This window comes from Panthera tigris, chromosome B4 (assembly GCF_018350195.1).
Source record: "Panthera tigris isolate Pti1 chromosome B4, P.tigris_Pti1_mat1.1, whole genome shotgun sequence".
Lineage (NCBI taxonomy): Eukaryota > Metazoa > Chordata > Mammalia > Carnivora > Felidae > Panthera > Panthera tigris.
The window spans coordinates 5,429,587-5,442,215 of record NC_056666.1 but is presented as its reverse complement, the minus strand read 5'-3'; the positions used below and the strand labels follow the sequence as shown (position 1 = coordinate 5,442,215).

The window sequence follows — 12,629 nt, the reverse complement described above, 5'->3', positions numbered from 1 at the left end:
ATGTTTTCAGGGGCAAAGACACAGTAAGGAAGATGTAAGGGGAATAAAATCTTGAGAAGGTAAACTTTTCCTGAGGAAGATAGTACCTTTCCTCTAGATCAGATAGATAACCCAGTCTCGAATTTACAGAGGAGAAAATCATCCAGACCAAGGGATTTAGGAGCTAAACTTACACCTCCACTCTGACCCAGCAAGACCACGAAGTGGACGCTTTTATCAACCAAAAGACAGGTACAACAGAGTGTTCATGGTGGCTCTGAACATAACGACCCCAAACCAGAAACAACCCAAAGGTCCAACAACAACAACAGAAGGGACACGATGAGTCATGTATGAATTTGTTGAATCACTATCTCATACACCTGAAAATAATATAATGCCGTATGTTAACTATACTGGAATTAAAAATTTTTTAATAAAAAAAAAAACGGGGGGTGCTGGGTGGCTCAGTCGGTTAAACATCTGACTTTGGCTCGAGTCATGATCTGAAGTTTGTGGGTTCGAGCCCCACGTTGGGCTCTGTGCTGACAGCTGGAGCCTGGAGCCTGCTTCAGGTTCTGTGTCCCCCTTTCTCTCTGCCTCTTCCCCACTCACACTCTGTTCCTGTCTCTCTCAAAAATAAACATTAAGAGAATTTTTTTAATTAAATACAAATGAATGAATGAATGAATGAATGAATGAATACAATGGAAGGGGCAAACCGTAGTCTATACAATACTATATAGCAATGAAGATGAACTAAGGATTTCTACACACAACAACACAGAAAAATCCAGTTAGGATGTTGGGGGAAAAAAGCCACATTCAAAAGATATATAAGGTAGAATTCCTTCTATGTGAATTTCAAGAACAAGCAAACATACATAATGAGAGAAGTCAAAAGAACAGTGAGTGGTTTCTGCTGAGAAGCTTTCTCAATGGCAAGGATGGGAAGGAGCCTTCTGGGGGTTACTGGAAATGTTCTACAGCTTGATCAGGTGTTGGTTGCACGGATGTACACGTATGTACATTTGCACACTTACCGTATACATGTTATACCTCAGCTTTAAAGAGAGGTAAAATGTAAGCGAATAGCAACAACAAAAAAGTGACGTAGGGCATGCTGTGAACCATTTTTCTGGACGTGCGAAGGACAAAAGATTTACTGACCCCAGAGTATGACAGGGATATGCCATTTTATGGTAGGGGACTGGCTCGTCCTGATGCGTTCAAGGTGGCTATGTATGTTCTTCCAGAGTCCAGTCTGACACACGTTTTGTGCAGGGGATGAAGAAGGCTACTAATTAAACTTCATTTTTTAAGACCTTCCTGATGCACATTGAGATTAAAATATGACATGCGTCACAAGTTAAATACCATTACTATACCCATCTTGGGGCTAAAAACCAAATGTAGGTTGTAGAAACCAATAATTACACTATGACAGATGAAAGAGAATCTCCAGAATCGTAGCATATAAGAGCCAGAAGAGATAATCCGGGTAACCCTTTGACTTTATAGACGCGAGAAGGAAGGTCCAGAGGGGTGAGGTGGCCAATCAGAAGCCACATGACAAATAGAGCCATCACAGGACAAGAAAACAGGTCTCTGCCCAGTACCTCTCTATGTTCTCTGAGGTCTCCATGCTGCTATAGGGCAGAGCTCAGGTCAGGAACCACTGTCCTCACTGCCCCAAGGCTAGGCCCCCCGGGAAGAACAAGGACATGATGGTCCAGGCAGAAGATTAGGGAGCCTGGAACCCAGGACCCAGCCTCAGCCACTCCTCCTGGTCCTCCATTCACCTTGACAAAGTTTGTAAAATCTTGGTACCTTTCTGCTTATCCACAAATGGGGATAAGAGTTGCTTCTCGAAGGGTGAGAAACCAGCTTCCATGGAGGATGATGAAATCTGTTTGTTGGTTTGTTTTTTGGAACAGCTTTACTGAGATAGAAGTTGCCCATTTAAAACTGTGCAATCCATGGGCGCTTGGGTGGCTCAGTTGGTTGAGCGTCCAACTTCAGCTCAGGTCATGATCTCACAGTTTGTGAGTTTGAGCCCCACGTCAGGCTCTGTGCTGACAGCTCAGAGCCTGGAGCCTGGTTTGGATCTTCGGATTCTGTGTCTCCCTGTCTCTCTCTGCTCCCTCCCCAACTCACACTCTCAATCTCTCTCGAAAATAAATATTAAAAATAAATTAAAAATAAATAAAGCTACACAATCCAGTGCATTTTCTATATTCACAAACTTGTGTGAACATCGCAATTTTGGGACCATTCTATTACCCCGAAAAAACCCGTGAGCTGTCACACCCCCATTTTCTCCTCCTTTAACCTGCAGGCAGCCATGATCCACTTTTTATGTCTACAGATGGGCCTTTTTGGACATTAAATATGAATGAAATCACACAATCTTCTGTGAATAGCTTTTTCACTTAGCATGTTTTTCAAGACCCCTCTGCTCTGTAGATACGCAATTCCTTTTTAGTGCTGGATTGCAGTGTATGGGTAGGTATACCTCGTGTGTTCATCAATCAGTTGGTGGACACTGGGTTGCTGGTACTTCGGGGGTATTATGACTAACTCTGCTCTGACAGTTCATGTATACCTTTCTGTGGGCAACTGTTTTCATTTCTCTTGGGTTTACACCTAGGAACGGGATTGCTGGGTCATACAGTCGGTGAATCTGTATAAAAAGTGCCCTTGCCTGTACCCTCAGAAATGAAAAGCCAAGAAATGAGTGATGGGAAGGGCGGGGGGCTCTTAGAGGGGTGGTCAGGGAAGGCCTCCATGAGGAGACGAGAATCAGTTGATGCTTTGCAGGGTTCACGCCAAGCTCATCTGAGGGAGGAATATTCCAGGCAGGGTGAACATGGCCCCAGGCCACACCGAAGGACGGAAGGATGGGGCAAAAGGTACGGGATTAGGCAATGTGGCTGGAGAAGTGACCGAGCATTTCTCATTCCTGTTTTAACTTCTCCTTTTGACATAATTTCGGCCTTACAGAAAAATGTCGAGTAGCACAGAGAATTTCCACGCATCCTTCACCCAGACTCACCAATTGTTAATACTTTGCCACATCTGCTTTATCATCCTCTATGTAATTACATTTTTTAAATATATACTTTATATAGACAAAATAGCACATACGCAATATTTTTTAAATTAAAAAATTCATGCATATTTTTTTCTGAACCATGAAGACAAAACATGCCCCATTTCTTCTTAATACTTCAGAGTGTATTACCAAAAGGCAGAGATGCTTTCCTACACGTATAACTACAATATAACCATTAAAAGCAGATTAACTCGAATACAATAAGGACTCCAAATGCATCTGGCCAAATGCCATGGTAATGCCCAGGCCCTAGTCCAGGCTCATGTACTGTATTTATTGTATCATTCTTTCTCTCCCTCTCCCTCTCCCTCTCCCTCTCCCTCTCCCTCTCTCTCTCTCTCTCTCTCACACACACACACACACATACACATATCTGGGTCCCTATCTTTAAGGACCTAATACTTACAAGTACCTACTACTTGAAATGGACTCTCTAAATAATTCCGTTTCCCTGTTAAAACTTAAACATCGGGGCACCTGGATGCCTCAGTGGGTAAAGCGTCTGACTCTTGGTTTTGGCTCAGGTCATCTCATGGCTTCATGGGTTTGAGCCCCATGTCAGGCTCTGCATTGACAGTGCAGAGCCTGCTTGGAATTCTCTCTCTCTCTCTCTCTCTCTCTCTCTCTCTCTCTCTCTCTGCCCCTCCTCCACTTTCTCTATCTCTGTCTCTCCCAAAATAAACAAATAGACTTTAAAAAAAACTTAAATATAATTGGTAGTAATAGAAACGAACAATTAAAATTTAAAAATACAATTTTATGTCCTGTTTTGATGAAGTACCACACTCAGTGTTTAGATTTACCACACTCTTCTTTTTAATTTTTTTTAATGTTTATTTATTTTGAGATAAACAGAGAGTGTGCGCAGGGGAAGGGCTGAGAGAGGGGAGACACAGAATCCGAAGCAGGCTGCAGGCTCTGAGCTGTCAGCACAGAGCCCGACGCGGGGCTTGAACTCACGGACCAAGAGATCATGACCTGAGCCGAAGTCGGACGCTCAACCGACTGAGCCACCCAGGCACCCCATCGATTTACCACACTCTTCTTACACACTCTTCTTTCTTGTCCATTTGTCTAGAAAACAATCATGACTGTAGACACAAAGGGCACTCAACTTGCCTGACAATTATTTCATGAACCATGAAAACACAGCTTTGGAAACTGCTGATCTCCTTAACAAGTAGGAGGAAAAATTCTTCATTCTTTCTTGATTTGGGGGCCCCAGGCACAGAGGTTTGGGTTCATAATCCTTGGTTCATCTCATGCACTCCTCATTGATCTTTGAACGGCCCCCTTTTATACTGTTGAAGTGACATAACAGACCAGCAGAAACCCATCAGCCAATTGATAGCTGAGCTTTTCACTCTCTATACATGTTCCCCCATCCCTGCTCCTGTCTCCCTCCAGACGGAAGTAGCCATTATACTGAATTTTACAAAAGAAATATTGTTTTTGGGGCACCTGGGTGGCTCAGTTGATTAAGCGTCCGACTTCAGCTTAGGTCATGATCACGCGGTTCATGAGTTCGAGTCCCGCATCGGGCTCTGTGCTGACAGCTCGGAGCCTGGAGCCTGCTTCGGATTTGTCTCCCTCTCTCTCTCTGCCCCTCCCCTGCTTGCGTACTCTCTCTCTCCATAAATAAACATTAAAAAAAATAACAATAAAAAGAAATATTGTTTTGTTATGTAAGTATTGCTTAAAAGCAATATTGTTTAGTTTCAGGTGTTTTATAAAAAAATATTTTACAGAGCCCCTGAGTGGCTCAGTTGGTTAAGACTCTTGACTTGAGCTCAGGTCACGATCTCACGGTTCGTGGGATAGAGCCCTGCGTTGGGTTCTCTCTCCCTCTCTCTCTGCCCCTTCTTCCCAGCTTGCTCTCGCTCTCTCTCAAAAATTAAACGTTAAAAAAAAATTTTTTTAAGTATTTCACTGCACCTAACGTTTTGCAATTTTTTAAACAGTCATGACAATATCGAATACAACCGTCTATCAGAGCGCGTGGCTCACCCAGACCGCAGTGTAACATTGCATGGCACGACTACCCCGAAAGGTCATTTATTCGTCTCCTGTACGTGTGCATCTAGCCGCTGAAAGCTGTTCCTTTTAGACTGAACATCACCGGTGCAGAAGCTTCTCTCCGTGACATGCCCACGACCGACATACCTGGTGACGGACAGGTGTTACGAACCGTTGGGTTCTTTCTCACCGAAGCCAGGGGAAGGAACGTAGCCACAGAGGAAAAAGGCCCGTCTCACTGCTCGGTAGCACGGATCGTGATTTTACCGTCATGCCGTTTGTTACTTACTGGCGTGCATTACAAAATGAATTTTTCGAAGTCTTATGCGCTTAAGAAATAATAAATTTCTTGGGGCACCTGGGTGGCGCAGTCGGTTAAGCGTCCGACTTCAGCCAGGTCACGATCTCACGGTCCATGAGTTCGAGCCCCGCGTCGGGCTCTGGGCTGATGGCTCGGAGCCTGGAGCCTGTTTCCGATTCTGTGTCTCCCTCTCTCTCTGTCCCTCCCCCGTTCATGCTCTGTCTCTCTCTGTCCCAAAAATAAAATAAACGTTGAAAAAAAAAAAAAAAAAGAAATAATAAATTTCCTTAAAGCAGCAGCAGTGACAACAGGACCTTTTGCTTCATTCAAATGACTTCAAATGAAAAGCTTTTACATAATCCAGGATTTGCCCAAAACATGATTTGGCTTGAAGTGGGCTCCACTTTTTGTTCTCCACGTATATCTGGGAAATGATGTATCTGCAGCAGACATGATTCATGGTGAAGTGGATGCCAACCGACTCACTTTATCCTAAAAGCATGACATTCAAGTTGCAGAGTTTTCACACAGACACCAGCCAATCTGCTGATTCGGATTCCTTTACTGTGAGCAGGAGGCAGCGAGTGGCCGACAATTCTTGCTTTGATTTCCTTCCACGCCCCTTGGCAGAACCGCAAGGAAACACATCTTCCTGAGTCTTCAAGTCTGCGGGGCTGTGAGGTTAGCTTGGATTCTTTCCTTTTGTTATTCAAATGTTAATGAGGTTTTAAAACCTATTCCTCTAAATGAGGCCATCAAGCCCGGGGGCCAGGGCTGGCTGGAGGCAAGTGGGGTGACCCAGCGTCCTGGTGTGCCCGGCACTCAGGAGGTGGCCTTGTCTCCTGGTTTCCCGCACTAAGGAGGGGGACATCCCGGGCAATCCTGGTCGAGCCGGTCACCCTGTTTGGAGGCCAACATGGTCAGCTGGTGGCTGGGCTGAGTTTGTTCGGGACGGCTCTCTGGCATGGAGCTTTCCCCTCTCCGACAATGGAGGCCTTCGTGGTCTAAGGAAACTGAAGGATGGACAGAAATTGTCTGGCAATCGGGTACTACGGACACAGAAACACTGGCAACGTGAAAACCCCAGCACACGCTTCTCTCCCGGCTGGGAAACTACCCACGCTCGGCCATGTGTCCATTATGTAAAACACACCCGAACTTTAAGAATCCCTCATGTGTGGCAATAATAATCAATCCTGGTTTTGAAAGCCAGGTTTTTCTTAAAGGAGGTGTCTGTCTGACACTTGGCTCAGAGCATAATCGGTCTTTCTGGAAGGCTCCTTGCTGAGTCCCAACCCTCCCGAACCACGGATACAAGCCGAACCGCTGCTTGGGGAGGCCCGCTCCTCTTGGAGGTCAACAGCACAGTTACAGAGCGCCAACGAACTCCCCGGGATTGGTGGCGCCTCGGCTGGTGGCGCGGCCGCGACCATAACCACCAGGGCCCTCGGCATCCCTCCCACAAGGCAGCTAGGGAGTCACCCGTGACTCACCCTTCCTCTTCCCCTACATCCAATCCCTCACAAACCCTGCAGTCTTGTCTCCTAAATATATTCAGAATCCAACCACTTTGGACCACCTGCCCCTCCCCCCAGCCTGACCTAAGCCAATGTCACTGCTCACCAACAGGCTCCCACCTGGTCTCCCTGATTCACCCTCGTCACCCTACAGCCTGTTCTCAGGAAGGCAGCCACATCCTGCACTCATGGCTTATAACAGCCAAGTTAATTTCTGCCACGCCTCGGCTGAAACCCTCCAAGGGCTTCCCATCCCACTCGGAGTCAGAGGCCCAGGCCCTAGAGTAGCCTTGATCTATAGCACCTGCCCTGCTACCTTTCTAAAGGTGGCCTCACTGGCTTGCATATTTCCTCCCAAACTCAGCCCACTGTGGCCACAGGACCTTTGCACTTGCACTTCCCCCTGTGAGAACACTCTCCTAACATACTGCACCGTCCACTCCTCACTCCCTTCAGTCTCTACCCAAATGTCACCCTGGGGTGACCATCCTACTTAAAACAGAGGCCTGCCCCCCATCCCTACTCTCCTTCCTCCTCTCCATAGCCATTAGGTCCATTGGGCACTCTCTATATTTACCTATCTGTTTATTGCCTGTCTACCCCCATTAGAAAGTCAGTCCCATGAAGGCAGGCAGTTTTGTCTACACTGGTCACTGCTGTACCCTCAGCTCTTTACCCCGCAGGTAAAGCAGGTGCTGTGGGGTTTGTTTGGCACCGAACAGATAGATCTTTGCCAGATGATTGAAGAGCGTATGGAAATGACTGAAGTAACAGCACAGGAAGGTACTGTGGGCAGAGGCAGCCAGCTGGCATCCAGTTGTGTTTCTTGCTTTTCTTTTTTTTAGGTTTATTTATTTATTTTAAGGGAGAGAGAGAGAGAGTGCAAGTGGGAGCAGGAGCGGGGGGAGGGGTGGAGAGAAAGAGAGAGAGAATCTTAAGCAGGCTCCACACTCAGTGCAGAGGCTGACACGGGGCTCGATCCCACAAACCGTGAGATCATGACTTGAGCCGACACTGAGAGTCGAACCCTTAACCGACTGAGCCACCCAGGCGCCCCTCTTGCCCGTTCTATGTCAATGTCCTCAACTACTGAGTGAGTCTACGACCCTCCCATTCTCAGTGTTCCCCAAATGGTTATTTTGTGCATGTCCCCAGAGAAATGGGGCCTTTGCGGATGGCTGACCGAACGGGGGGGACTCTACCCTTTTATCCACGTTCCCCGCTTCTTGCCGAGGCTGCCTGGTTCAGAAAGCCCCCCGCTGAGAGGCTGGACGCCTCCACAGCTGTACCTGCCAGAATCCTTGAAGCAGGACCACTCGGACCTTGGTGAAAACCCTAAGTCTCGCTCGGCACCCCAGCTGCAGGGGAGAGCTGGGAAATGCAGTTTTCAGCCCCCAGCCTCTGCAGCACGAGCTATCACGCCAGAACAGTGTTTTCAAGATTGTGGGCTCCTCCCCACTAGTGGCCTTGAAATTGATTTGCTGGAAGCACACCAGAATCCTTTTCAATGAGACAGAAGAGACTACAAAACATCACAGCTTGCCATACACTCTGGGATCGGTACTGGCTCACGAAACTTTCTGCCCGAGCATCGGCCCAAAACTATCCCATCAGAATTTCTGGTGCATCAGACTTTTTTAAAAGCTCCCCGGTTAATCCAAATGTGTGGCCAGGAATAAGGCCCACAGGGTCTGGACATTTCCCTACAGAAGGGGACTTTCTGCACCCACTCTTCCCAGGCAGCATCTGGCCACACGAACAGTCATGCGGCCATGGTGCTGGGGGCCAGGCTTTCCAGGGTCTGTCTGCGTCAAAACGCATCTCTCTCCTGACAGGTTCGTTCTCTTTCTTTCTTCCTGCCCCGAAGCCCACGCTTCTCTGGGGTACCTCTCTGAGCTCCTGTCTGCCCCCACTGACCGATGAAACTTTGCTCTGCCTGTGACTGGACCGAGCCAGGTCCCCAAGCCTCGTGATGACTTCCACAGCCTCGAGGGGAGGGCTTTCTGAATCCAATCCATTGCTGGGGTTCAATACGTCAAGGAAAAGGTAAAAACACCAAAGCAGTTTGGCCCTAAGGAAGAACACAGTAGTTTCCTCAAAAAGCATCAGCCCAGCTCAGCTCCCTGCACATCAAGAGAGGAAAGCCAGGTGAAGGGCCCACACTTCTGGAACACCCGCTTGTTTTCATCGGGCCACGGACGCGGGGAAGAGGGAGGCTCTCTTTCTGACAAATTGACTGCCAGCATGGTGTGGGCACAGTCACTCTTACCTATAAAGTTCCACACGGGAGGGCCTGCTACTTATGATTACTTTAGACTCTGGGAAGATGAGCAAAACGTTCTCAGCCCTGGAGCTACCTGATGGAACTGCCAGACCCATGAATATGATGGCCTGACATCGGACACACAGACTTCCAGACTCCATAGGACAGGAAGGTATAACGCACATTCAGGAGACTGGACTCTGAGGGGCGTGTGGGTGGCTCAGCTGATGACGCGTCCAGCTTCGGCTCAGGTCACGACCTCACGGTTCGTGGGTTCGAGCCCCGCGTCGGGCTCTGTGCTGACGGCTCGGAGCCTGGAGCCGGCTTCGGATTCCGTGTCTCCCTCCCTCTCTCTGCCCCTCCCCCGCTTGTGCTCGCTCTCCTCAAAAATAAATAAATAAACATTAAAAAGAAAGAAAGAAAGAAATTGGACTCCGATACCAACTTCCTTGGGCATAAATTTCAGTCCTGAGGTCAAAGCTGAAGGATCACGGAGACCAGAGGACGCAGGGCCATGACTTTGTCATGTGCCACTTGCCTGAAACTTAGTTTCTCTCCTGAAGACACCGGGAGACAGCAGGCTAGCATGCCCAGGACAGTCTTTGGGGACAAAGGCACAGAGACGATCCCTTCCACCTCCTGCAGACAGCTTGCCCAAGACGCGTGGGAGACTCCGTGTGTGTGAGACAAATGATTGGAGGGCACGGAGTCAGATCTGGAAGGAATCTTAGCTCACGCTCCTTTCCCAGACTGGTAAACTGAGGCCAAGTGCTCTTAAGTGACTTGAGATAATCCAGCCAGTAACTGACCCCAGTCGCCCTGTCACTACCTGGTCTCCGAGCTCCCCGGCCAGCCTGTTCCCCCCGACACCAGGACCTGTCCGTACACAGCACCGCTGGGTCTCCTTCCTTGGGGAGCACGCCGCAGGCACATCTGGGATACGGCTCTGAAATGGCCAGGGAGCCCCGGCCTCATCCAGGAAGCTGCTAGGCCCTGGGGGAGGAGAGCGCACCCCAGAACACAGCCCACCATCACAGACACCCAGAGTGCAGGGAGGCCCCCGGGACAGGAAGGAAGGAGAGCCCAGCCCCTCCTGGAGAAGGTCTTTTCAGGATCTGATCTTCGCACTTCCCCTGGGGAGAGAAAGGAAGGACAGGTCCTGGGTTTATGGTCCCAAAATGCTGACCCTGTCAGTAAAATCGAAACAAATGTAACTGATTTCCTGTTGCAAGTGGCTGAGTTGCAGGAATTCCAAATGTGTCGCATCCCTTGTGATGGTATTTGTTTTTCCCTTAGTTCCCTCAGCATCCCCGGAAACCCTGTGCCCAGCAGGCACCGGTCAGCTCCCCAAGCAGCTGCGGCCTGTCATCAGCTCCGCGACACGGGGATCGGCACTTATGACGGCAGTGTCCTGGGGCCACCTGAAGAGAGGCAGAAGGCCGGTACTGTCCTGTGCGGGCCCACCCGCATCCGCCTGCATCCGTCTCTCAAAGACCCAGACGCGTCAGGCAACCCCGTCTGTCCCTCTGCGCCTTTCTGATGTGAAAGAAATTGCTGGTTCACACGGCAGACTTCTCATACTGTACGGTTTCTCTGCCTGATGGCGATCATATCCTACGTCATCTCCTAACCTGGGCCATCACCGGCCGTGCCGGAAAGGAAGAATGCAGAGGCCTAAGTCCCAGCCCTGCGGAGCACACAACTTAGCGAGGGAATTTAGACAAGCTGCATTGTCCCTGTAAGCCGCGTGTCCTTTATCTTTACAGGGAAATGATGCCACTCACATCAGCAGGTGGGGAGAACCGGTGAGCACACAGAAGGCACTTGGAGAAGGCGTGTGGAGGATGCTCTGTGATGCTAGTTGGGTTTCTTACTGTCAGTCACTGTTCCCCTTGTCCCCCCCGAAAGGTGGGGCTGTGCCAGAATCCTTGCGACCCCGTTCCCTAAGACAGTTTTACTTCTCAACCAGAAGGGGACCTCGAGAAGGTAGTGGAGACCCCAGGCTCGGACAGAGCCGCACCTAAATCTCAGGAACAGTCACCCCGTCTCCTATCTGTAAAGCCCTCCGAGAAGAGCCACCCCCTCCCTTCACAGCGGGGCTCCAGCCTTCACCCCCCACCACGGCCTCCCCCGCCCACCACCGCCTTCACCTGGTGTTGGCCCAAGCTCTTCCTGCCCACTTCGGAGAGTGCTGCCTCCTCCTGACCCAGACCAATCTCGAAGCCTACTTCTTCCAGCCACATGGCAGAGGACCAAGCTCTGTTTCCCACCGTGGCCACCGTCATCCCCACCTGCCCGTGGGGAAGGTCGCTGGCAGCTGCTGCCCGGGCCGATCTCGGCCAGCTTCGTTCATCCATCCACGCTCGGTGGTTTCTGCCTGGCCATACGGGAGCGCCGTGGGCCGGACTGGAGGTGTCAGTCCAGGGAGGGAGCTGCCAAACCTCACTGGGCCAGCACGGTGCGTGACCCTGGTGCATAGCACGCACTCGATCCAGAGAATGAATGAATGAATGAATGAATGAATGAATGAACGAGCGAACAAAACAAAGAATGACGTAGCATGCAGTCACGGAACTCTGCATTCGGGAGACATCAATCAGCTTGTTCATCCCACACTCAAGGCACAGGACCTAAGATCCTGGGCAGGTCACCTGTTTGTCTCAGCAGATCCGCCCTCCACCAAAGGTGAGCCCACCCAGCTCTGCGTCCCAGCGGGCCAGCCTGCGTGGAATCGAGGGGCTCCGGCCGGCAGGCTGCCCGGGCCTTGAGGTCAGAGGGAGGGAGGAGCGTGACCTTGCTGCTGACTCTCCCAGTCTGCTCTCCGCTCTCCTTGGGACTACGAGCTGCCTGGATCGTAAGCTGGCTCAGCCCCGATCAGGCTCCTCAGCCCTTTGGGCCTCTCTTTTGCGCTTTTCGCACACCCCACCCAGATGCTCTAACAGTCCCCTTATTGAACTTTGCTCAGCTTGCCCCCTATGAGCGAGCACACCTGGTGTTCTCACTGGGCCTCTGACCAAGCTGATCCCAAAGTCCTACCTGTCAAGCCCCAAAAACACAGCATGGGAAGGGAATTAGTAGTCAAGTAACTTTCAAGAGGTTAGCTAGGAGGAAGTCCTTCTCCATCGGGCTTCTTTTCATCTTGGGGGCGGGGGGGGGGGGGTGGTGGGGAGAGCAGGAAAGGCTTTTCATTTCCTAATTTTTAAATTATTTTTTTGAATTGTTAATATATTCAGATGGCTCAAAATCCAAATATATATATATATATATATATATATATATATATATATATATGTAAAACATATGCACTTAAGTGTCCACCATCTGGACAGTTCCAGGGACACGGTGCTGAGCCCCACCCCACGGCCGACCTTTCTGCCTTGCGCAGCCCCAAATGACATCCTATCACGATACCGAACAAACCAGGTCTCCCTGCAATTT

General features: G+C 49.7%; 1 protein-coding gene across 2 annotated transcripts in view; it reads right to left on the bottom strand.

Moving 5' to 3' along the window:
- Positions 1 to 12,629, bottom strand: part of PFKFB3 (6-phosphofructo-2-kinase/fructose-2,6-biphosphatase 3) — a 74,842-nt gene that overhangs the window by 59,993 nt on the left and 2,220 nt on the right. Inside the window, exon 1 of one of the 2 annotated variants that reach the window (XM_042990978.1) lies at positions 5,258 to 5,456. The exons of the other annotated variant lie outside the window; for it this stretch is intronic. The gene's annotated coding sequence lies outside the window, so the exon portion shown is untranslated. Of the gene's footprint in view, positions 1 to 5,257; positions 5,457 to 12,629 lie in introns of those variants that run through there. 2 annotated transcript variants of the gene reach the window in all.